The 23,707-nt window shown below is 44.3% G+C and overlaps 1 protein-coding gene across 1 annotated transcript in view; it reads right to left on the bottom strand.

Annotated features, from left to right (window-relative positions):
* LOC8034380 (cytochrome P450 2H2) overlaps positions 1-22,896 on the bottom strand; it is a 120,245-nt gene extending 97,349 nt beyond the window's left edge. The window contains exon 1 of the mRNA XM_040213953.3: positions 22,573-22,896. The gene's annotated coding sequence lies outside the window, so the exon portion shown is untranslated. The remainder of the gene's footprint in view (positions 1-22,572) is intronic.
* Positions 22,897-23,707: the final 811 nt, after the last annotated feature.

Here is a 23,707-nt window from a genome sequence, read left to right as displayed (position 1 = left end):
CCTACCGAGGTACATTTTCATAGCTCCGCTTTCGTGTGATATTTGGCACCTGTTTAAAGCTTCATTCACCGAACGCAGACGCATTGGAAAAAAAGTTTTATTCTCGATTAGATGTGTCTGAATCATCTTACAGTCACTCGGTACTTTTAGTAACCAGTCTCAAAAGAACCCCTTGCGGAGCGAAAGTTCGTCTTCTTCTTGCGTTGCATTAACGTCAGAACGCCAAGCTCTGATTGGCTCCGAACGGAAGGGTAGTGGGTGGTCCTCAAGGCAGGTAGCATTGGAGTCTAACCATTATCCCTTTAACCAAAGCCAATCAGAGCTTGTCGTTCTGACGTCAATGCAACCCCTGCGCAAGAATCAGACGAACTTGCTCTACGCATAGCTTCCCCTTCTTTTTAATTGTTGCGTATAGACCCCTTGGTCCATGTCATCCGGCATTGAAAAAGGGATTTATACGTTGACGCACGAATCAGTTCAAAGCAGGTGTCACTGTTTGCCACCGTAATGACTCAATGGCGTCGCGAGCCTTATTTTCACTGAAGACAATTGTGTACATTCAAAAATACCGTCTCCCTAACTCTAACCTAGCACTAAAATTAAGCTATTTACGATTGATATAAATCGTAAATAGCTGCATTTCTAAGACACAAAACTTTCTAGACCGCGAAAAGAAAAAAGATCGAGATGATTTGAAAATTTCTAAGAATCAACCGCCAGACGGCAATATCTTCCGGTAGACAACCAGAAAGAAACTCTACGACTAGCGGGAAAAACACTCAATTGGCAACACTGCACGCCAGCTTTTTTTAAAAGCTGTCAGTGTCTCTTCTTGCCAGTTGCCTTTTTAAGGGACAGGGTCATGAACGCAGGGTGTACCATCATGAAGAATCCTGCTTTGCGGTTCGTTCTTCAACGTTCTTATCGGCGTATGCTACGATCGCATCCGCTTCTGAGAGATGATGAGGTGCTCTTAATTCATCGCGTACTTCGTTTCTCAAACTGTCGGAGACTGTATGTTGTCAAAAGTGCTTTTCCAGCTCGCTTGCCCCTTTGCATTCACTGCATTATCATCATAACCTTAAAATGCAGGCCCTTCATCTTGGTTCGTGTTAGATTGCTTGCAGCCGTTAAAACCTATTCGCTCTCCTGACGACTAACTCCTGGTTAGCTGAGTTGGCCGAGCACTCCACGGGAAATGGAGAGGTCCCTTGTTCGATACAAGGACCAGGCGGATGTCTTCGGTCGCGCACCAGTCACCCAGCTTTGCTTGGAGACTTGGGTTTGTCCTTCGTCCCCCTTGTTCCCCTTCTCCAGGGATTATCGTCTGCCTGTGTTCTGTGTTACTTTTCGGCCTTTGTCCTCGTCTCTTTGTGCGCGAGTTTTAACCATATCAGCGTCATTCTTGTCCAGCTCGCTTGAACCTTTGCATTAATTGCATTATCATCGAAACGGTGACCGTCTTTGTACACTTATCAACACTCAGAAATTTTCGCATGTATAATCTTATGAAAATAAAAACGTTTCATACTATTTGTTAAAAAAAAGAGCGTTAAAAAATGATATAAGGCGCATATAAGGCATACTAAATGTGTATACCGGGTGTTTCAGCGAAGACTGACAAAAATCCCCCAAAATTAGTCTTTCCGACGTAAAAACATATTTTTCTCAGAACGCATTACTCGTGGTGGCGGACGTCAGAAAATGTGCGAAACTTAATATTAGTGCGCTAATTATTAAGAACGACTAATTAACCTTTTAATCAGCCACAATACACATATGGTTACAATTGGAAACTTGCTGAGCGTCATCAGAAACCGCTAAATTAGTTTCCAGAAAGATCTTCAGCGCCTGAAAAGCATAGCAATGCACTAAAGTTACCACTCGTGGAGCAGGTACAAGGCTACGGGTTGCGATAAGGCGCCCGCGCGATTTTCCGTCTCTTCTCAATGCCCCAGCCTTGTACCTGCTCAGCGACTTGTAACTTTAGCGCACTACTACGCTTCCTACGTGTTCAAAGTTTCTCTGAAAATGACAGATTTAGTGGTTTTCGATAACACTCAACAAGTTCCTGATTGGAAGCATATGTAAACTTTCTCTAATTAAAAAGTTAATTTATCATTTTTAACTGATTACCTAAGTTGTAAGTATCGCGCACTTTCTGTCTTCCGCCACCACGAGTATTGCGGTTTCTAGAAAATTATATTTTTACCAAGAAGACAATATTCTAGAATTTTTTGTTTTTAATCACTGAAACACCTGGTATAATCTTATACCTTCTCGTGCATTTTTTTTTTTAATTTACTCACATAAAACCTTTTTGTCGTTTTTTGTTTTTTTTGCCGCGCTGCTTTGGAGCGGGCTTGGAGTATCAATGATTCTTTTTTCTATTGTCAACTTTTGGTAAACTGTCCTACGGTAGGAGGTCTGTTTACCAAAATTGGTGGATTAAAAAAATAATTTGCCTGTAATTCGGTGATTTTAATCCAATGAATCCAGGAGAAATGCTCACCGCAAAACCTGCGGGTGTGGAGAAAAGCCCACCGGCCATTGAGCGTATGCGGAGGAAAGCTCGCCGGCTATTGAGCGTATGCAGGGAAAAGCTCACCGATTTTTGTTTTTATTCTTTTCGTATGGGAGTTGCCGGATCGTGCCTAACATAGATCAATTTATTATCATTAAAGGTTTTTCAGTTTTTGTAAAAAAAATAAAATATCTTTTTTTCGGTAATATTTTAAGCCTATTGGGTATATTGCTCGCAAATTATTAATTTTGTGGTTTACTCTTTATGCAACAACAGCCTAACTGAAAACTTTATCACCTTGAAAAGGAAGGAAAGGTTATAAAACTTAATAACGTTTGTCTAAAACCTAAAAATTAAAACTGTAAATGCTGAAAATCCGGAAGTGCTTGCGCAACATCGCGGTGCCTGAAATTAACTTTGAAGTTGTTCTTAACCTCTGCAAACAGCATAAAATGGTCGGTAAGATATCGAGGTTCCTCTCGTCCACGGGCATGCACGTTTTCTTTCCGTTCATGCTGGTTTTGTCACGCGTTATCTTTGTGTGATAATGCCTTCTTTGGCGAGCCACCCATGATCTTCAAAGCTGCACACTGTCACCATTATTACTCATGGCCTATATAAGGACTATACTTCTGTAAGGTAGCGAATTGGGCGAGACGATAAACGTTATAGGTGATGAAAACCGCTCAAACGCCAAAGACGGAGTGAGGACAACAAACATGACAGGACGAAGCCGTACTCACAACTAAAGTTTGATTAAAAAAAAAAAAACAGAAAAAAAAAACAGCGTAGCCGACACTGATTCCATATACAAACACCTACGTATCTATAAGGCACCACACAATGTTCGCAGCTAAAACGGTTCACACACCGATATTCATATCAGCTCGCAAAAAAAAAAAAAAACCTCTTCATCTCACAGAGCTGCCGACGGCGCACACTCAAGCTGTCCATGAATTGTTGTATTTTTTTAAGGAACTGTCCCATGTTATGATTTTATGCCTTGCGGCGTCATTAATACGCAAAAGGGGTGATTACTAATTTCTCAGGATTTAGTAAATATGCCCAATAAAATTCAAAGATATTACAAAACAAAAGAGGACACTTATTTTTAATAGTGACGAATTCTGATAGCGTTAAATTGACACGTCTGACGCGCAATCCGCTAACCTAAGAAAAAATAAACAATTTAATGAGCTTTTCTCCGCATCTACCTGTTTTGCGGTAAGCATTTTTCCGGTAAGCTTTTCTCCGCCACCCTAATCGAATAATCGACGGTACGAACGGTGCGTTTTGAAACCGGCAGAAAATTTTGTCTTTTTGAAAATTTGAAGCATTCACAGAAGTAACAGTTGCGTTTTCAAGTAACGGCCAATTGCTCTTCGTCTCGAGCAATCGAGTAATATAATTAAATAATTTTAAGCAGGGGTGATTGTAATTGTAATCTAATACTTTCTTCGAGTAACGTGTAAAAGACTTGGTCAGAGGATATGTCTGTCACGCTATAGGCAGTATCGCTGTACCAAAATGCTTCGTCATTGACTGTAGACAATTGCAGAGATTCCGCTTATAAATGAAAAAAAAAATCCCCATGGGGATGAAAACAACGTACCGACTCCATTCTGTCCGTGTGCCACGGCGGATCTGCCACTGTTCGTGTGCTCAATGACACTGGACTAAAATCGGCTTTCGGTGCGACGCTTATATTGCGGCAAAAAACAGCTGCTTCCTCCATGGTGCATGAACCTCTGTTTCTTTATTTTCACAAAGATTATCAGCCTTGCATTCAGAAAAGTACACAGGCGAAGTCACTAGCAGTTGATTATTATTATTCTCCGTCGACCTGATTCATCAATGGGAAAGATGAAAGAAAATAATATATGAGTCACCGCAAGCACGAGGCTCTGGCGCGCGCTCGGCATCGTCGCGTAGCAGGAGAGGGAACCTGTCTGCTGCTTTTTCTGCGATTGATTGTGCTAGGGTGCCTTCATGTGCGCTCTGCTTAGGGTGGTGGCATCTCGCCATTTTGTCACACGCGTTTATTTTTATTTTTTGTTCAGAAGCGCGTGAAAGAGCGTGTCCCTGCACGCGCTTGTGGCGCTGACTGTGCTATGGCGACATTTTGTTTTCGTCGATTTCTTTGTATTTTTCCCGTGAGCGCGTGCTGTCGGCATGTGGTACTACAAAGGGTGGCATCAACCTAAACAGAAGGACATTGAGGCACCCTAGATTGTGCGGGTGCAATACCATACTCCGTTTCACCTTATGTTGTACCGCAGCAAAGGCTAGAAGCGCGAGCTCATAGCGTTGGAAGCTGCTCTCAACGCACGAGAGCTTGTGCCGCCGAGATGTGCCCTAAAGCAAGGAGCTCGCGCTCGTAGCCTTTCTTGCGGTACATCATAAGGTGAAACAGAGTATAGGAAGAGCAAACGCAACCTTTAAATCTGGAGTTTTTTTTTTTTTTTTTCAGCGACTAATTTCCACGTGCCACTCAGATTCAACATACAGGCTGTTTCCCGAAACGTGAATCAAATCTTCCCTTTGAAAAACACACATCGCAAGTAAAAAAAGGTTCATGTCGTTATAGTCTTTCTTAAAGGTCCCATGAAGGAAAAAACTATTAGCGTTCATTATAAGGTCACAATTAAGTCTCGCTTACACTCTTGCAACCGAGTAAGACCGAGAGAGACAGAACCGGTTTTTGAGCCTCTTGCGACGTCTTAGGACCGGGTGCGCTGCTGCCGAGCTGGTCGTAAGGCGCCGCATGAGGCTTAAAAACCGTTCTGGTCTCTCTCGGTCTTACTCGGTTGCATATGTGTGAACGGCGTTTTACTTTTTAATTAAAATTTCTTTAATTGCCTTAAAGGTTTACTTTCAATTTTGTAACTTGATGAGAATCATCGAAAACTACCAAGTCCACCCATTTTGTCGGGGGAAAACACACGCGGAGCAATTTACGGCGTTCCGAAAAAAAATGTCTTAATCTGGACGCGTTTTTTAGCTTTCGATTTGTCATCGGTGCACATCGACGCGCCAGCAATACAGCTCCCCCTGGCCCATATTTCCAGCGTATACGTGCGCCGCCACGTATCGCACATAGAAGAGAATAGATTAGAAAGATCCAGACTATTACATGACATTTGCCTTCTTGACGTTGGTGCCAGTGGGAAGAACAGGTTTGGGGTGGAGGTGCCCCCATTTTCAATGTGTTCCCCTCCACCTTTATGACTGTCCGTGCTGGCGGCCATAAAAAGAACTTGAAACTAGAGATGTCGCGAACCTCCTGAAGTTCGCATTCGACAATTTTCGAACTTTTCTAGCCTCTCAGGGGTTTGATTTCGCAAAGTTCGGAACTTTCGAAACTGCCCGGAATCGAATTCGTAAAGTTCGAAATCATCGAAGTTTTAAAATTGCGAATTCCACAGTTTCAATTTTTTCGAAGTTCGAGGTTTACAAAATTCGACGATTTCAATTTTTTGTATGATTCAGGTTTGCAAAATTCTATAATTTCGCACTTACAAAAAATAAAATTTTTTTGGAGTCTAAGTTTGCGAAGTTCGAAGCCGTCGAATCTTGCGAAGACCGGAGTTGCCGTAAATATCGCGAGCTGAGGTCCGCAAATTTTACTACGAATCTTACGCGTGCCGTAAAGTTCATGTAGTGTTCGCTACTTCGGTACAACCCGATTCTGGCCACAACCTCTGGCTGCTGGGGACGACGACGCTCATTTAAGGCAGGCTATTTCTCTTGGTATCCGCGGGACGGAGAAAATACTGGGCCAAAGGCAAGAGTGGAATCAACACACAACCCGACACAGCGAGAGCGCAAGGAGCACTCAGCGACTAAACTCGAGGCCCCCGACAACCCGGTTCAAGGGGCTCCCCGGACGCATCCTGACCTTGTTTATATTTAAAGGCTTTGCATGTACACCGGACGGCGTACGGTCAACCTAAATGCTAATACCCCAAACACTGGTTATGAAATTTGGTTCTCAACTCGAGCGCTTTGTACTGCTATTGTCTGTGCGCGTTTTCCCCCATGGAGCGGCGATGGACAGCGGACTATAGGCTGGAGGATCAAAAGTAGGGTGCCTTCATGTGCGCTTCGCTTAGGTTGGAGACATCTGGCCATTTTGTTTCAAACTTTTATATATATATATATATATATTTTTTTTTTGTTCAGAAGCGCGGAAAAGAGCTTGTCCCTGCACGCGTTTGTGGCGCTCACTATGCTATGGCGACATTTTGTTTTCGTCGATTTCTTTGTATTTTACCCGTCTGCGCGTGCTGTCTGCATTGGGTACTACAAAGGGTGGCATCACCCTATAGACCTTTCCAAGAAAGAGCGTGTGGCCGGTGCCATTTCCAGTGTTCGTGCGTATGGCGCGTGCTTTGCTCGTATTCCGGAGCGACGCACACGCGCGTGCTGAGCTGTGGAGATCGCACGCTGGGCTGTGGATTTGTAAACACTGGAAAGGTCTATAAAGAAAGGACATTGAGGCATCCTAGTCAAAAGCCTTCTCCACGGTGTGGCTCACGCGTCGTTCATTCGTGAGAAGGGCACTCTAGATATAGCCGCTTTGCAGCAGTTCTGCACGGGCTCCGCCATAACCGACGTTCAGTTTTTACTTCCTCTTATTTTGATCACTTCGCTTTTCCAACGCGCAAAAAAAAAAAAAAAAAAAAAAAGAGGCTGAACTGAAGCTTGATTTTTATATTTTTTATTAACTCACCTTGGCTGAAATGAAGGAAGTGACGCATTCAGAGCAATGATGGTACTTGTTCTGTCTTCATGCCTTAGTTATATCCGTTTGCTCTTCTTTGATCTTGGGTGCTTAGTGTGGACCTAAGGGCCCGTTCACACTCTAACGACCGAGTAAGACCGAGAGAGACCAGACCGGTTTTTAAGCCTCTTGCAATCTCTTAGGACCAGCTCCGCAGCCGCGCATCCGGTCCTAAGAAGTCGCAAAAGGCTTAAAAACCGGTCTGGTCTCTCTCCGTCTCACTCGGTTGCAAGAGTGTGAACGGCGCTTAAGGTTTCACCGTTCACTAAAAGTATGTAACCATAGAGGTGGTTAAATTATAAATCTTGTCTAAACAACTGCAGGCCACCAAGTCAGAGCGAGCATGCAAGCAAGCTGGTTGAGAACAGACATTGTAACGCGAGATCGTGAGGAGGGACAGCAAACACATAGCTTCAAGGACTTCTTTGAAGCTTCGTGTTAATATGTTTGTGCTGTCCCTTCCTACATTCTATGGCATACAACGCCAGACACATAGCCTATGAGATGATTAATAAGATGCATGCTGATTTCATGTCAATTCATCCAGTGGTTCTGCATCATGTTAGTATCACGAAACCTTTGATAGCCAATATTTACACAGAAGACATTTCTGATGGCAAGCTCAGGAATTAGTAATGGTCAAAAGACCTCTGATTAACACTCCGGATATTAATAAGAAAAGCCATAAACCACCGATTCTAAGAAAAAAGAGTTTGACACACGTTTTGGGGTAGAGGATGAAAGCTCATCACTATAATTTTATCAGATATAATAACATTTACTAGAGGCACTTCTTGATATAATACTTGAAACTAATTTTACGAAACAAATAAAATATTTTTTCATTGGTAAGGAGCGAATTGATCTTCGACTAAGTCTTCAAATCGTCGTGCACACTTCATCAATTAGGTGCGATGCATGCATCATAGTGACAAAAATACAGCCAGTCATGTGATACTACTAGGAATTAGTTGCAATGAGCTCTGCTCGTCAATAAAATACAAACACTGGAGATATTCTTCAAAGATTCAAACACTTTGTTTTTTCTCAATGGGCTTCCTGATGAACTTCCTACATACTCTGCTTAACTTCGAAGCTCCAAACCTAACGTCCAGGCACTGGCCGAGCCTATTTTTTCCAACACCTGAAATTGTAAATAGCAGCTTCTAATGGGCTAGACTCTAATGTACTGCGTATTGGGGGCCTCTTTCTGCAGACCTGGCAATGCCATGTGTGCTTGGGCCTCGGCAGTTCTTCCAAGAGGGGCTTGCCAAGGAAGAACTGCAGTTACCTGTGGCACTCGTGAGAGAATGCGTTTTTGAACTCGATATGTGAACACATAGTGTTTTTGCTAACAGTCTTGAAGGAAGCCGGATTAAATGGACTGCAACAGGAATCAAGGGATTGGGGTTTAAAACTGATATGTTCACTGCTCCCTTGGAAGTTTTTGCTAGTGTTTGAGTCTGCTAGAGCTAGGTAGTGTTGAAGCAACTGGAGTTACACTGGTCACTTGGCCCTTGCAGTACAAATCTGTTTGATCAGTCCAGGGGGGGGGGGGGGGGGGGGGGGGGGCTTCAATAGTGTTTTTTAGACATCAGACCAGACGAAATGAAACTCCTCTTGACTGATTGCAACCTTCTTCAAAGTTTGCAAGCAGTCAAGTTTTAAGCGCATTAGTTAAGCTTAAGAAGTATTGTAAATCATCTCGGGCTCCAATCAGTGTGGAAGAACAATGCAGGAACGTCAGGGACATCTTTCTGCGGTCCTAGAATGTTTGCGAGTCATCGCTTAAATATGGAGCATGCACGTGCAGTCGAGACAGAGCAACGATGGCTATCAACGTGAGCACCTACTTCGAATTATGCGTCTAGCTAGGCTGTACTGCACACGAGTGGCGGCCGTAACATATCAAATCTACCCGCTTGTGTTTATAACTTAGCATAATACAATGGCAGGCAGTGCACTCGGACTGGAAGCAAAACAACTAGGAGGTGCTTCCGGTTTGTAGTATTTACCACTGTTGATTTGCACAATCTCGAGAGAGACGTGCGAGTTGGGGCGTGGAAATGCCGAAACGATTAAAATGAATACTTACACGATCCATCTTGTGGTTTTTTTTTAACGAAGTTCTTGCCTATAACGTGCTTGAGGAGAGCGCCAATTAACGTCCTAGTCACAGTTCGCCGACAATATTAGGTGATTTCGACTTATTCGACGATGTTTATGAAGGAAGCAGCAAAGCAGCTGCGTGTGATCATATGACCAGAAGCACCGCAACTAAACAAATTAACTCAAAACCTAAGCAGATATTTTTATAGAAACTGACTAAACAACAGAAACGTGGCATTTCTTTTACTAATCAAAGATGCGGAGATCTGTGTGACGCATGATAAATTAAATACACTTGATTTTCTTCAAATATCAAAGAAACAAGAAGTTGTTTTCTTTAAAGCTGACGAGATCTAAGCGTAGTCCAACAATTTAGGCGTTTCATCATGGCCGCCACCAAGCTGCGCCGCGTTTACCCCCCCCCCCCCCCCCCCCCGCCCCCCCTGGTGAACACTTAACTCTACGTGCTATACGATTTGGTTACAGTGAGCGGAAAACGCACACCGTGCGACACCGAGCCACTAAATAAGCTACTCTTTAGGGTAACGGTATGCGTGTCATCTGATTGGTCACAATAATGGTTTCCAGTAGGGTGGAAAGTTGGGCTAGTTGGTAGTTATTCATCTTGGTTTTAAAAGCGCACAAAAGACGAGGACAGAGTAAGCGCTCGTCCGTCGTTAAAAGCACTCGTCCGTCGTTTGTGTTTCTTACTCTGTCCTCGTCTTTTGTGCGCTTTTAAAACGAAAATGGTTTCCATTTATGTGAAGCTTCTGAAATTGCAAGAAACGGTTCTTTCTTATCCAGAAATTTTAAAGCAGTCGCGATATAGCAAGACGACATCGCCGGGTGTTCCTGACATTGTACCTAAAATCAAAGAAATTGCATTTTCAAATTAGAACGTTTGAATATAGACCGTTCTCACAGCCAGTTTCATTACCTTACCGCTGCCGCTCTGCATTAATTTAGAATTTTGTCATAAAATGTACCATGTTCCGTTTCGCCTCTGAGCGGGAGCAAAGACAGCAAGCAGGAGCATGTTGCCATGAATGACTCTTTTACTTCACGAACTGGCGTGCACAAGATGCCCACTCAACACAAAAGAATCTGGAGCATTTGCTTTCACAAAAAGAAGTTGGGGAGAGCCAATGGCGGCAACATACAAAGGGACCTCAGCGAATGACGAGGCTGGAAAGATGTTCCTACCTAGAAAAAAAAACACCGTCTGTTACGTAGTATTGAGAGTGGTGAGAGGCCATTCTGAGTGCCTCAGCGGAAACCGCACCATGCTTAGTGTCTTGGCACGAACTGATTTTCGAGGTCTAAAAAATGTTTCCAGCTTTGTCATTTGCTTCTGTGGATTGCAGCAATCGGCTCTTCTAATTGCTTTGCGGAGAGAGTAGATGCTCCAGATATTTCAGAGGAAAGGCCTGGTAAGGCTCACTTTAGGGTGAAGGCTTGGGATTGCTCATTGCTGTTTTATTTCATACACATCCGCCGTAAATTTTGCTTTGGCAATGTTGTTTGCAATTAAGGCACCTATTTTTGCTCTTCATATGCTCCAATTCATTCAAGCCGTGTTTGGTTACTCAACAATATGTAAAGTTGGACGACTTCGCATTCACTCAGTTCGTAAAATCAACTGCCCTCTACCAAAATGAGTGGCGAGTTCGCATTCAGGCAAACCATGAGAGAACAAACCACTGTGAACAATAGAAGGATGCCAGCGAATGACAAAACAGAATATCACCAGTTTAAAAAAAAAAACGCAGTGACCTTTAAATTTAAAGTTCTATAATCCATGGTGTAGTGTTTAAGGTGCGATCGTTTACAATTATTTAGAAGATATTACACCGTCATTTTGACGAGTGAAGAACCTTTCTTTTTTATCAATTTTGCCGGTGCATTAAGGGTGAAACTCGGTACATAGGTGACGTGACATCAATTTCCCCGCTAAATTTAGCGCGGAAACTGAATGTGTTTGGGTCACGTGACATCAATATCCCCGTCAGATTTAGCGAGGAAACAAAATTGGTGTATAAGTCACATGACATGAATTTCTTCGCCGACTTTGGCGGCGAAATTTAATTTGTCTATAGATCACGTGACATTAGGTCACGTGATATCAACTGACGGCACGTAACCTAAGCTTTATTTTAGGTTCCCCGTTAATTTTTCCAGGAAGTGCTCATTGCGTCTTTGCATATAGCATATTTAGGATCTAATCGTGTTATGAGCTTGGTCATTGGCTGGGATTTCTCTATTGTACGACCTCATTTGTTGTCTCGTGTTCGGTAGGAGAGCGAACTCACAAACTCCTCTTTTAAAGGGATACTGAACCGAAATTTCGAGCTCACAAAGCAATCAAAGCTGGACGAATAGGAGGGACGCTGCAAAAAGCAAAAACATCACTCAACCAACGACATCTCTAATGGATCGCTGTATTTTTTGGAAACGCAGTGCGTAATTGTACAAGGCCGACGAGGCTGACGAGACAAGTCACGTCACGATTCTCCTTCCCTTTCCTCCTCGCTACATCCCGTCGAGCTGGTGAACCGAAGCGAGGAGAGAAAAGAAAGGCCGCTTCCCCTCATTCTCAAATCCTCCCGGAGGACGATTACGTCACAGACCTCGCTTGATCGAGCCCTTCTTTTACAAAAGTACGGCCATCCGTCTGATATATCGATCTTTAGTGATGTTTTGGAGTTCGTAGCGTCCCGTTCAACGGTTCTGCGGCCTTGTTTTGCAAAACCCAAATTTCGGTTCAGTGTCCCTTTAACATTAAATCACAAGACTCATGCTTGCCTATGTCGATAATCGTCCGGATGCACCTGTATCCTGCTTCAATCATCGCAATTATATTTTTAACCAAAGAAATATCGGGTATTTCATGTCGCAATATAATACAAAGCCTCCAACCCTCCCCCCCCCCCCCAAAAAAAAAGAAGCGATAAGCGTGTTATTTTTTTTTTTTTTTGGCCGAAAGACGCGAGGCGGGAAATTTTCGTTCCTTTTTTATTTTTTTTACTTATTTTATTTTTCGAAATACTGCCTATTCCCATTAGGAGATTATAACAGGTATGGTACAAAAAAAAAACGCACACAAAAATATTGAGGCGCGCGAAAAACAGTAATTTTTACAAATCGTGACTTTTTTTCATATTGAAACAACAACACATAACATAACAAAAAGAACTAACCGATGAATTTACTAAGAAGGTCTTATTCAAGAGCTTGAATGGACGCATCCACATTTGTGTAGTTAAAAAATATCGGATCAAGGCTGTTCCAATCTTTTACAGCTGAAGGAAAGAAAGAGTACCTAAAAGTATTAATATTGAAAGAGTATTCGGTTAATGTATTGCAGTGTTTATGTCTTGTTGTTCTTGTCTGGGAAAAATTCACGTACTTGTCCTTGTCTATCTTAAAGGCGTCGCTTAATAGGAGCAGGTATGTACAAATTACTCAAAAAAAGGTAGTTAAGTTACTGAGTATCGACGACAAAAGTAATTGAAGTAGAGTAGAAATTACGCATTTGTAATAGTAATTAAGTAAACTACTAACTACTGTAAATAATTATCGAGTCACTTTTGAAGCTACTTTTGAAGTTACTATTTATATTTCTGTGGTAGCAAAATGAACAGCAGTTTTGATCCATAAAAAACCCTGCGAGCCTAAAAGAAAGGCAGTCATTTTATGGCTTGTGTTTTCACCAAAATAGTTTATTCGCTCGCAGTTGCAAATGACTTTCAAACTTCTATCGGAGAGTTTTTCCCTTTTCCTCCTAAAGACGTCCCCAGCCAAGCTGAAACGACGCTCCACCTTGGCGATGAATGGAAAGGCAGCGTTAAATTTCAGATACAAGCTGTGCAGGGTCGGTTAAGCGAGTGTTAGCATCTTTGGTGTCCATGACGAAACATGTGAGGTTTGCCTTGGCTAGAGGGTCTTTTATAACAAACTCTCCTCTTTTTTTTTCATTTTTCTTCGGCAAGTTGAGATTGTTATGACTGGCCCCTCTTTATTGCCGCGACGTTCGGAGAGTACGCTGAGCGAGTGCACCTGACCGTCAAGGGATCAAGCCTCGCGCAACGATAATGAGACCATCCGGACGACTGCGCGTCTCGCTGCAATGCTTGTGCTACGCTGAAAAGAAAAATAATGTTTTGGTTTAACAGAAGATCAAACGAAGTATACTGCGCCCCTGATGCTGGCTCCAACAAAAGGGTCTCCCAAGGGTAACCGCAGTCCTCGCCGACGACTATGGTATCCTGACGCGCCTAACATGCCTGACAAGCAAAATGTTTTCAACAAAGAGGACGTCTACTTGGAGTTGAAGGTCTAAACAACTAGAATATGTAGGGCCGCGCAATAATGTTGCGGATCCATCATTCAATACCGTTAGGTCAAGCTTTTCAGCTGCGTTTGAGATCATATCCCCACGAATATCACATCGATCAATTCCCCAGAGAGGATTGTGGGCGTTAAAGACACCAGCAACTACGAATGTTTCCCAAGCTTCCTGATCATACGGGAAAACTGTGTAAGAGTGATGGGTTTAAGGGGTTCAAAGTACACACCTGCAATAACTATTTATATCTTACCGATGTCCACTTTGCACGCCACATAATCTGGTGCATCCTCTCTCAATGTAGATACTAGAGTTGATGGCAGGTCCTTTCGCACAAACAACATTGCCCGACTGGGGCCGGAAGGTCGTGTCGTTTGATCGGTCACATAGTTGGGCAGTCGGAATTGGGCTGTGACTCGTCCTTCAGAAATGGCGAGAATTGGGAACTGATGATGAGCAACAAACTGCCGAAAGTCGCTGCTCTTTGATCCTAAAGCATTGGCGTTCCATTGGAACAAAAAGGCCTGTCGGTAGCGATCATTCATTTGTAGAATTTTAGTTAATCGGAGCACTCGAACGTGCAAGGATATGCTCCATCGAAAGTAGCATTTGGTCTCTAGACTCCGGTAGTGTTGTAACAATTGCCTTTAATGCAGCAAACAGAATCGGGAGCAGCAGCTTTTCTAACTTTTCGGATCGCGCAGTTGTGTTTCGTCGGAGAGACATTGAATATGGATTGGTGTCGGCTGTCTGTGCCTCGACTGTACTTGCTGTCAGAGGCGTTGGCGTCCGCGTCAAGTCACGTATTGCTGGCTTGCGTGGAGGAATCCGTTGAGGAAGTCGATGTGGTATCGGTGGTGGAGGCAGTACAGGCGGTGCCTCTGGTGGTGGTGCCCCAGGTCGGGCATCTCCGATGGCTTCAGCGTAGGTATATCTTGATATTTTCTGCATTGGGTTTGGAGGCGCAGGAGACACAGGTCTCACTGCCTCTGGATTTGGTGGTGGCGAATGACGCTTAGTCGTCTTGCCGTGACTCAGTTCGTGTTTACGTAATGCTCCTATTTCTTTGTTTTGCACACAACCCGCGAATGACGCAGCATGTGGTCCACCATAGTTTGAGCGCTTGGGGTGGTTTCTGGAGCTGCATTCTTTATAGTTATGTGACCCTGCGCACACCCTACATCGCTGTGGTCCGCGACACGTATTGGCCACGTGTCCATGCCTTTGGCAGCGGAAACAGCGTACCGCCTGTCCAAAGTATTCTTCCACCGGATGACTAATGAATCCCAGGAAAACCCGTTTGGGAATTGGGCGGTCTTCTCTAAATTGTAAGATGACGCTGTCCCGTGAATGCTTGACGACACTTCCGTCGCCTTGAGGTACGTAGGCAATTTGCCGTTTGACAGACGTAACCCCTTTGTCAGTGAGATACTCCAGGAGTTGTTCCTCTGTGTACTCGTTTGGGACATTTTTTATCTTGCCCAGATTCTTTGAGTAAGACTGCGGCACATTGGCCGTGACATCAATTCCGGCAACAGTTTTCAAGGCTAGAAGATTACTTGCTGCCGACGAGAAAAAAAGGCAAAACTTACCACAAGGCTTCCATCTTTGGTGATTTTATGTGAGCTCACTTACTCTTGTGCTGTGGTGAAAATTTCGTTTGCGATTCGGTTACGGTTCACTTTCCAGAAGGACTGTGCTGCGTTGACTTGAAGATGATGGGGATGTCTTTCGAGCGCTTTTTGCGGTATGTCACTGTTGTGAAAGGTGTCTCGTCAAGATCAACATCAATTTGGTCTCCTATCGAGTAGTCAGAAGTGCTTGTTCCGTCCGACGTAAGGCATAGTTTCTTCTCTGGTGTTTCTCCAGAGTCCTCCATTGCTTGGCGTGTAGGGGCTGAACAACCAGCTGGAAGAATCAGTTGAGGTGATCGTAGTAAATGTGGTTGACAAACGCCATAGAGGGGGAGACGAGCCTCCACCGCCTTGTTTTGCCTGTTGATGTTGGTATACGATTGTATCAACGGAGCAGATCTCTCGCTCGCGGATTTTCGAGACAGTTCTCAAATTACCTTTCACGGCGAGGTTTTTCATGTGGTGTTGTTTAAACAGCAAATAGAAGAGAGCGGAGGAAAAATGGACGTTTCTCGTCCAGACACTTCTTCCTTTCCCCATTACTATCTATATATGTCATCAGAAGTCACTCACTGAGTCGGTCCTGATGAAGGCCTGATAGAGGCCGAAACGTCGACCATGATCCGATAAAACTCCGCTAAAAGCTTCAAAGCACGTTCACTCTCTTATATGTAGGCATCTATGTATATTATTCTTTATATTTTTTTCTACGTTATTCTTCAACGTTGGCCGAAAATAATTTTGACAATGCTGTGCGCGACAATTGAAAAAGTGGGTGAATTTGATGTCGTAGATTGTGCAGAGCTTAGTCTAGCATTACAAAGGCTGGAAGTATTGCAGATGTACCGATAGGTGGCGCCAGTCTGAAAGTGCGTTAAAGGGATTGTCGGGTAGAAACCGGAAGTACTTAAGTCTTTGCGTTCATTACGTCGAAGGAGGCTTCATGTAGAAAAACGTCATTTTTATTGTTATAGTTATTGTTATAATATTAATTAAACCTTTCATGAGCGTGTGTACGAAACTGCATCCTGAAGTTCGCCAGCGTGCATGGCTGATATCCGTAGCTGTTGCGTGATGTCACATAACGCAAAAGATCGTCAGATGGTCGGGATACCAAGTGTTAGTCGATGGATGTGTAGTATTTTGTTTCGAATTACATACCCTTTTAGTATGTACCCTACTGAAATACATTTCTTGTAATTGAGTTCTCAAGCCTGTGCAAAAAACGTCGCGCCTTTTAGCAGAATATTACTCGAAAACAGCCGTTAGCTTTGAGCACAGGTATACCGTTTCGCGCATACACAACTGCGATAGCCACCGATCGGACAAGGAGCGCTTGCAAAGAGATGGACGCAGAGTTTGCCTCTGAAGCGGCATCTGGATCCATGAAGCGGCTTCCGCGTCCGCATATCGGCGGATCCACTGGATCAAGGATTCGACTGCGGGTCGTTTGCTCGGTGGCGAATCCCGCGGGTCGAAGGCAAACGGCGGATCGTTTAAAATGCACGCAAGTTTTTAGATCGTCACTTGACTCGGTCGAGCTTGGTGAATCGTAGCCACCCTCCAATTTCACACGGGGGTCAACCAGAATCGGGCTACAGGTACGGTGCCTGGAACGCGTCTCCGACTGGTGTGTTTACCGGGTCCAAAAAAGTGGTCCCTTGATTTCCGCCTCATGACGTCATAGAAGTGTCATGCTGTCGCCGGTCGCGAACCTGGCGGCGCCTCAATGGCTGTGATGTATATGGCAGACGCTTGTTCTGCTGCAGGTCGCTCTCCAATGCGGCAGTCCACGGAAGCTAAAGCAGCCGAAAGTTGGAACGCCTGGAACGCGGTGACGACAGCGACACACGCCTTCGCCTGTGGTTTTCGCCAGAATGTCTACGACCAACCGCCAGGATCGCGACATGCAACAACATGACACCCTGGCTTCTGTGACGTCATTTGTTGCCACTTTGGGGCCACTTTTGACGTATGGGCGGGATAGGACGCTAAACACACCAGTCAGAGACGCGCTCCAGGCACCATACTGCAGGCATGCGAAATATACCTTGTGGAGTCGTTTCACCATGGCTCAGCTGTTGGTTTCGGTTTCCCTGCATAATCAAACCGATTGATTCGATTTGGTCGATGAGTGGGTGGACGTAGTTGAATATCGTTGGAACAGCATCGTACCTCAGCTTACGAGTCTTCGGTTTGCTTGAAGATCAGCTCGTAGCTCTCCTCTGTGAAATAATTTCTGAATAAGCGGGCTCTTGATCTTGATCTTGACGAAAAATAAAATTGATCGTCGTCGTCTGTAGGGACCACTGGGTGTCCCTAAGGACGACGACGATCCATTTTGCTTTTCGTTGCCCGTCCCGCGTTTCGCAGGTGCTGCCCCGTGGTTGTGGCACCCAACCGCGCAACAAATATCTCACCCATGTACGGATCAAGTCGAGCGGAACAAAAATGAAGCACGCTGTGGCATTCTTCACTCGCAGGCTGACGACGAGATAGAAATGTACGCCTTGCGTTATGTGGCGTCACAGCTTAAATGTTGCCAACGAGAGCACCATTTACGCTACGATGCAATTGGAGCAGTTTAAAATTCAATTACTCTTGCAGAGAGGCATATAAAATTTAGGTATTGCACGGACGATGCGTTTCGAGGCAACAACAATATTATTCAATTGTTTTCTCGAACACAAAATTTGACCGGACAATCCCTTTTAGCGGTTACAGGGGATTATAATGCAGTAAATTGCAGTCAAACGCAAATATGTGAACCAGCCCTGAGTTGCCAACTTCATTCGTGTTTTCTCATTTCTGCTTGTTTACTTTCCGCGGTTTATACTGCGCCTCGCACGTCGTTATAAAAACACACTTCGTCTTCCTGAACCCGAAAGTGGAACCCCCCCCCCCCCCCCCCCCCGCACTTAGAGAACTTAGAGAATATGTTGTAAACTTAGATAGGTGAAATACCAGTGATCTGGCGGTTTGTTTAATATTTCCAGGATTATTCAATCTTTTTTAATTGTGTGTCGTGTGCCTATATTATCCACCTGTTTTGTACTTCCGCATGAAGTAGCATTTTGTTTTCTGTACATCTGCTGTTGTGCCTATGTAGGGGGTCGAGGGCCTTGTCAAGCAGTATTTAAGAGCATTTTCCCTCGAGCCCCACCATCAATGTGGATGGAAATAAACTAATTATTATTTTAACATCGTCGACGAGGAGCACCTGCAAGGTTGTTGGCCTGGTCAATGCGCGCGCCGGTACAGCCTTACAGCATTAATCACACTGGACTGTGGCATGCAAATCCCGTTTTTTTTTTCGTCATCCCAGCGCCCACATTGCAGGTGTGCTTGCACCCATTACGAATACGAGCTGCCGCGAACTTTTGTTTCCAGACTACGCGTGTTTCAAGCGCAGGTGCAATGTGGGCATTGGGAGGATGGAAACTACCCCATTCCGTCTGTTATAGGCAAGTGCGATTAATTTTGTACCATACCTAGCCTGTATGTTTTGACGTCGTTCGCTTTTGACAGATGTATAGTCTGTGTTTGTTTTTTGTTTTTGCTTCGCGGCAGGAAATGCAGCAGGAAAACAACGTGCAGGGTGATAAGCCTGTCAAAAGCGGTACGCTTACAGCTGCGGCTTGAAGTGCGTCCAGGTGGAATGTGACTTCTTTCGCTGTACAAGTGTTACACAGAACAGCCCCGCACTGCTCGATAAAAACTGATTTCTCAGTGCAGAATATTTTCAATCTGAGATTACCATGTCCCCAGATCTGAGGCTACCTCACGTATTCATGTTGCTTACCGCTACTCTACAACAATCAAAGGAGACTTCAAAAGAAAGTTGTGTTGGGGCCGGTTCCTGGACCTCGATCTAACACACATCCTGTAAAATGATTTTATGAACTCTTGAAATCTGTAGAAATGACGGTAAACAAACGACTTAGAGGATACAAAAACTTAGGGCTGGGCAATTGATTCATTAACCTACCGATTAATCGATTAATGCTTAAATCGCGATTATTTTTTTAGTCTCTTAATCGGTAATATTTTAACGAACCAAAATAAAGTAAAAGGTAAGCGGTTACACCAAGCAGACGTGGACGAGAACGCCTGTATGAAGGCCAAACTTTAGGCCAAAATGTAGCCTAAATTAAACTGTAGGGGCAAGATTTGTAACTCCTGAGAAGTGCAGAAGGTTACACGTATCCCGGCCATTTCAACGCCACCGAGTGTCCGCTTACCGCAGCAAAGATTATAGTGTGAACATTCAAAGAGGTGGCTCTGGCCGGATAATGTCAACGCAACCTCTTCACCTCTTACAGCTGAATAATAGGAGTGAGAGTGCCTTTGAACTGTTCTTAACTACGCATAAATGTAGATTCATAACAAAAATTGAATATTCCGCCCTTTAACTCATATTCAACAAATGCAAAACCAGAAAAAATTTATTAATTTTGACTCTCCGAAAATAATATGCATGGAAATTAAGGAGACCTTTGGTCGACGTTGCACGCACTAAAAAAAGCTGTCGCTCAAGCTTTCGCACACACAAGGAATAAAACTCTCAGACAGCACTCACTAACAACTTTGTATTGCGTGATTAACTTCTGTTTCTACTGCTAGTTCAATTTGAGATGATTTTCAAATAGAAAACAATTAAAAATAAAAAGGCAAACACATTTTTTTCTAACGCTTACAGAGGGCGTTCTTACAAAATTGTCCTCCAGCCGAGAACATCATATGACTGGAGGACAAGTGTGTTAGTACGCCATGTATAATACTGTCACAAAAAGCGATTGATCATTCAACCGGCAGTTCGCCTAAGCATCAGAAGAAATGTTTTGCCTCTTCGTTTTGATTTCTCGTCATTTTATATTTAAAAATCGCCTCAGATTGAAGTAAAAGTAGAAGTTAATCACGCAATACAAAGTTGTTAGTGAGCGTTGTGTAAGAGTTTTGTTGCTTGTGTGTGTGGAAGCTTGAGCGACAGTTTTGTTTAGTGCCAGCAACGTCGACCAACATGAACGAGCAACTCGCCCAATCTGAAGTTCTAACGAGACCAATAAACCAATTAACTAATCGATGAAATGGTGGCAATTAATCGAGTTAAAACTGTTAATCCACGCCCAGCCCTAGAGAAAGTAATAAAGCGTAGTTTGTTCGAATGAAACCCGCTTTTGTTCTACCTGCGCGATAACAATGTCGGGACACGATCACCTTTTGCTTTCTTTCGAGCTCCAATATTTTTTTGACTCCCTACTGATAGGGTCCGTTCATACACATGTGACATGCGACATCTTAAAACCGAGTGCATTGAAACCTCTTGAAACATCTTTCTACTAGAGAGAACACGGCAGCACCTATCGGGTAGCAGTGGAATACTTGGTAATCCCGTATAATTCCCATTTCTTTCGTGCATTATTATTTTTTTCGGCTTGAAATACTTTTGTAAATGGGACGAACGAACATTTCCCATAAGCAGTACTTTACATTTGTCTTCGCGAAGACCACAAAATCTTCACTCTAGTGAAATGTAGTTCTAGGATCACGACATAGATGGCGCCAAAGTGCGAGTATGCTCTCTCGAGGTAAGAGATTTTAAGAGGTTTTAAAGGCTCGTTCACAGAGTTGCGTTTACTGTGTGGTGCTGCGTTGCGTCGTGCAGCACAGCACCTCCCCATTCGCTCGTGCTAAGGATTGCCATAGCAACAGTTCGACGCAAGCACTCTTAACGAGGCGCAAGTGGTTGCAGTCGCACTCCAACACAACTATCTGAAAGAGCCTTAGGGCATTCGTTTCTGAGGGGTCGCAAGTGTGTGAGCGGCCCTTTAGGTATGCTTTGCGAATTGAGGGTATGATTGCTGCTGAAACCGCGCACAAAAATGTTATTGCCATTTTTTCGCACATAACAAACAATGTTCAAAATTGTCTCGGAACCGCTTTAAGGTTGTTTATGAGCAACATGCTGTGTCCATGCAAAATTAACACAATGGCATTACACAAAACATTTTATCCGAAAGGGACAGTGGTAACAATACCCACTGCATTAAAATTTATTTTTCAGCCAATGCAGAGCTTTCAAAAATATTTCAGGCAGTTTATATGAATCATATTCTAATTTTAATGCGTCTTTCAACTTCCTATCCAGTGAAGTCGTATAGGCAATTTTTAACAGACTTTCTTTCAACCGAAGAACCGAAGTGCGTAAAGTACAGGTGATGAAAATGCTAGAAAATTTTTATTATCATGTGTCATTAAACTTTCAGTGACTATAAAGTAGCCCTTTGCAGTAGTGCGCTACAGTGTGTGTTCAAATGTAGATGTGGGGGGTGTCGGTGTATAATTTACGATAACGAAAGAGGGACATAGAAGACAAACAGACATAACAGGCATTTGTTTGTCTGTTTGTCTGTCTTATATGTCCCTATTTCGTTATCGTAAAATATTCAGTCACCATATTTTTATAGACTTTCAATAGACTAGACTCAATAGAATATTAAGTACGGAGAAGCGACAACACACCCAAATAGAGCCTCGTTGCGGAGGCTGCCTTTTCCGATTCTGTCAAATAATTATTGTATCCTACCATGTTCTAAGTTGGATATGCAGCTCAACAACCCTTATAAACCACATTTCGTGTAAATTGTTGGCGAAGAGAAAGCAGCATACTTGTAATCTTTTTATCTTTTGGGATGGTCCTCGTTCAAATGATGGGCTTTCAAGTGTAACGTGTATATCGCGGTGGAGCAGTCAACAGAACTGAGTTATTTATGTTATGAGCGCTCCTTGGCGATTGAACCCTATTGAAAATACACTCTTCGGCCCTGATGTATTATGGGATCCTCTCAGCACTTTAAACCCTTTCAGCCCCTCAAACCCCTTCCGCCCGTCAGACCGTCAAACCCCTTCAGCCCCTCAGACTCTTTAGCCAAAACCCCCTTAGCCAATAAACCCATCAGACGCCCAAATGACCGTGAAACATAAAAAAGATGCAGTTTAAAACGCTATTGAAAATCTATTTCAGTCATTGAGGTTTACATGCATGTTGTAATTCAAAACAACGACAAGAATACACGTTTGCTAAAGCCCGGTCGCAAACGACTGAAGACGACAGCGATCAGAACAAATAGGGCCAACCGAGTTGTTTGTCCCCAAATATATCTTTCCAAGTACTCACAATGCCGCTGTGTATATTCCAGATATGCGGTAGTTCAGTTAATAAAATTGAGCAGGTGCACCACACGGACACGTACACACTGTTCTGAGCAGAGCCACGGTGTCGTCCCTGATGCCTTCTTGGCGGCGTCTCCGGTGTCTTTTTCGCTCACTGGATGCTTGTGAAGCCGAATGGGCGAGGAGGCGCAAGAAACAGGGCCCGATAGCGGCCGTCATTTACCGTCTCAGGACGTACAGTGCATGACCCCAGTGCGCAATCACTACGTGCGGTGGGACGCTGACCCCGACTGTCAGGCTTGTGGCGAGTGGGCCGACACCGGCTACCTCGTCCTGAAATGCGCCAAACACGATAACGCTTGAGCAGTTCCTAGGGCTCATTCACACTGGAAGCGGATCCGCGTTCGCAAAGCGGTTGCGAACGCGGTTGTATAAGGACTCAGTACAATTGCACGCGCACTTGATGACATCAAATGCGCGTGCAATTGCACTGGATCTTTATACAACCGCGTTCGCAACCGCTTCGCGAACGCGGATCCGCTTCCAGTGTGAATGGGGGGTAAAGGTGGCCTACGTCGCTCTGGGTTTCACATGCGGAGCCAAGTAAAAAACCGCCCGGATCAGAACAGACCAAGGACCGAGTTCTCAAAGCCATGCTCACCTTCCTGGAGGTAATTGGTCTGCTCTAGATATCCATGGCGGTAACAAGAAGCAAACCGCCCACGATCGCTCAGAAAATGGCTATGCCGGCCTTCTTCCTTGCACCACTTTCTCCCGCCGACCGCTGGAGAAGAGTATGGCTGGCCTTTGTTACAACTGCCTTCCTTGGCTCCGTCCTGGAGTTGGTCTTCACCTGCCGCAACGGCGGTAAGCCTCTTGTCGCGTTGCATCCCGGCTGGGGCCAACGACGCCAGAGAGCCACCCTCAGATTCCTCAGACCAACCCTTGAAACATCGGGCCGGTCGTGGCATTCAATGAGGGCTCCAAACACAAAAGAAACGTCTTCCGGAGGCCGCGAGACCACCTGTGATCGCCAGCCCTCGCATGGAGGAACGCCGACGTGCGTGTGTGTGCGGGGGGGGGGGAGGGGGTATGTCGGTGTTGTGATTCATTTCGAGTGGCAACGGCGTCGACTCCTT

The sequence above is a fragment of the Ixodes scapularis genome, unplaced genomic scaffold, assembly GCF_016920785.2.
Source record: "Ixodes scapularis isolate PalLabHiFi unplaced genomic scaffold, ASM1692078v2 PGA_scaffold1__304_contigs__length_218370807, whole genome shotgun sequence".
Lineage (NCBI taxonomy): Eukaryota > Metazoa > Arthropoda > Arachnida > Ixodida > Ixodidae > Ixodes > Ixodes scapularis.
This window is presented reverse-complemented; position numbering and strand designations above follow the sequence as displayed.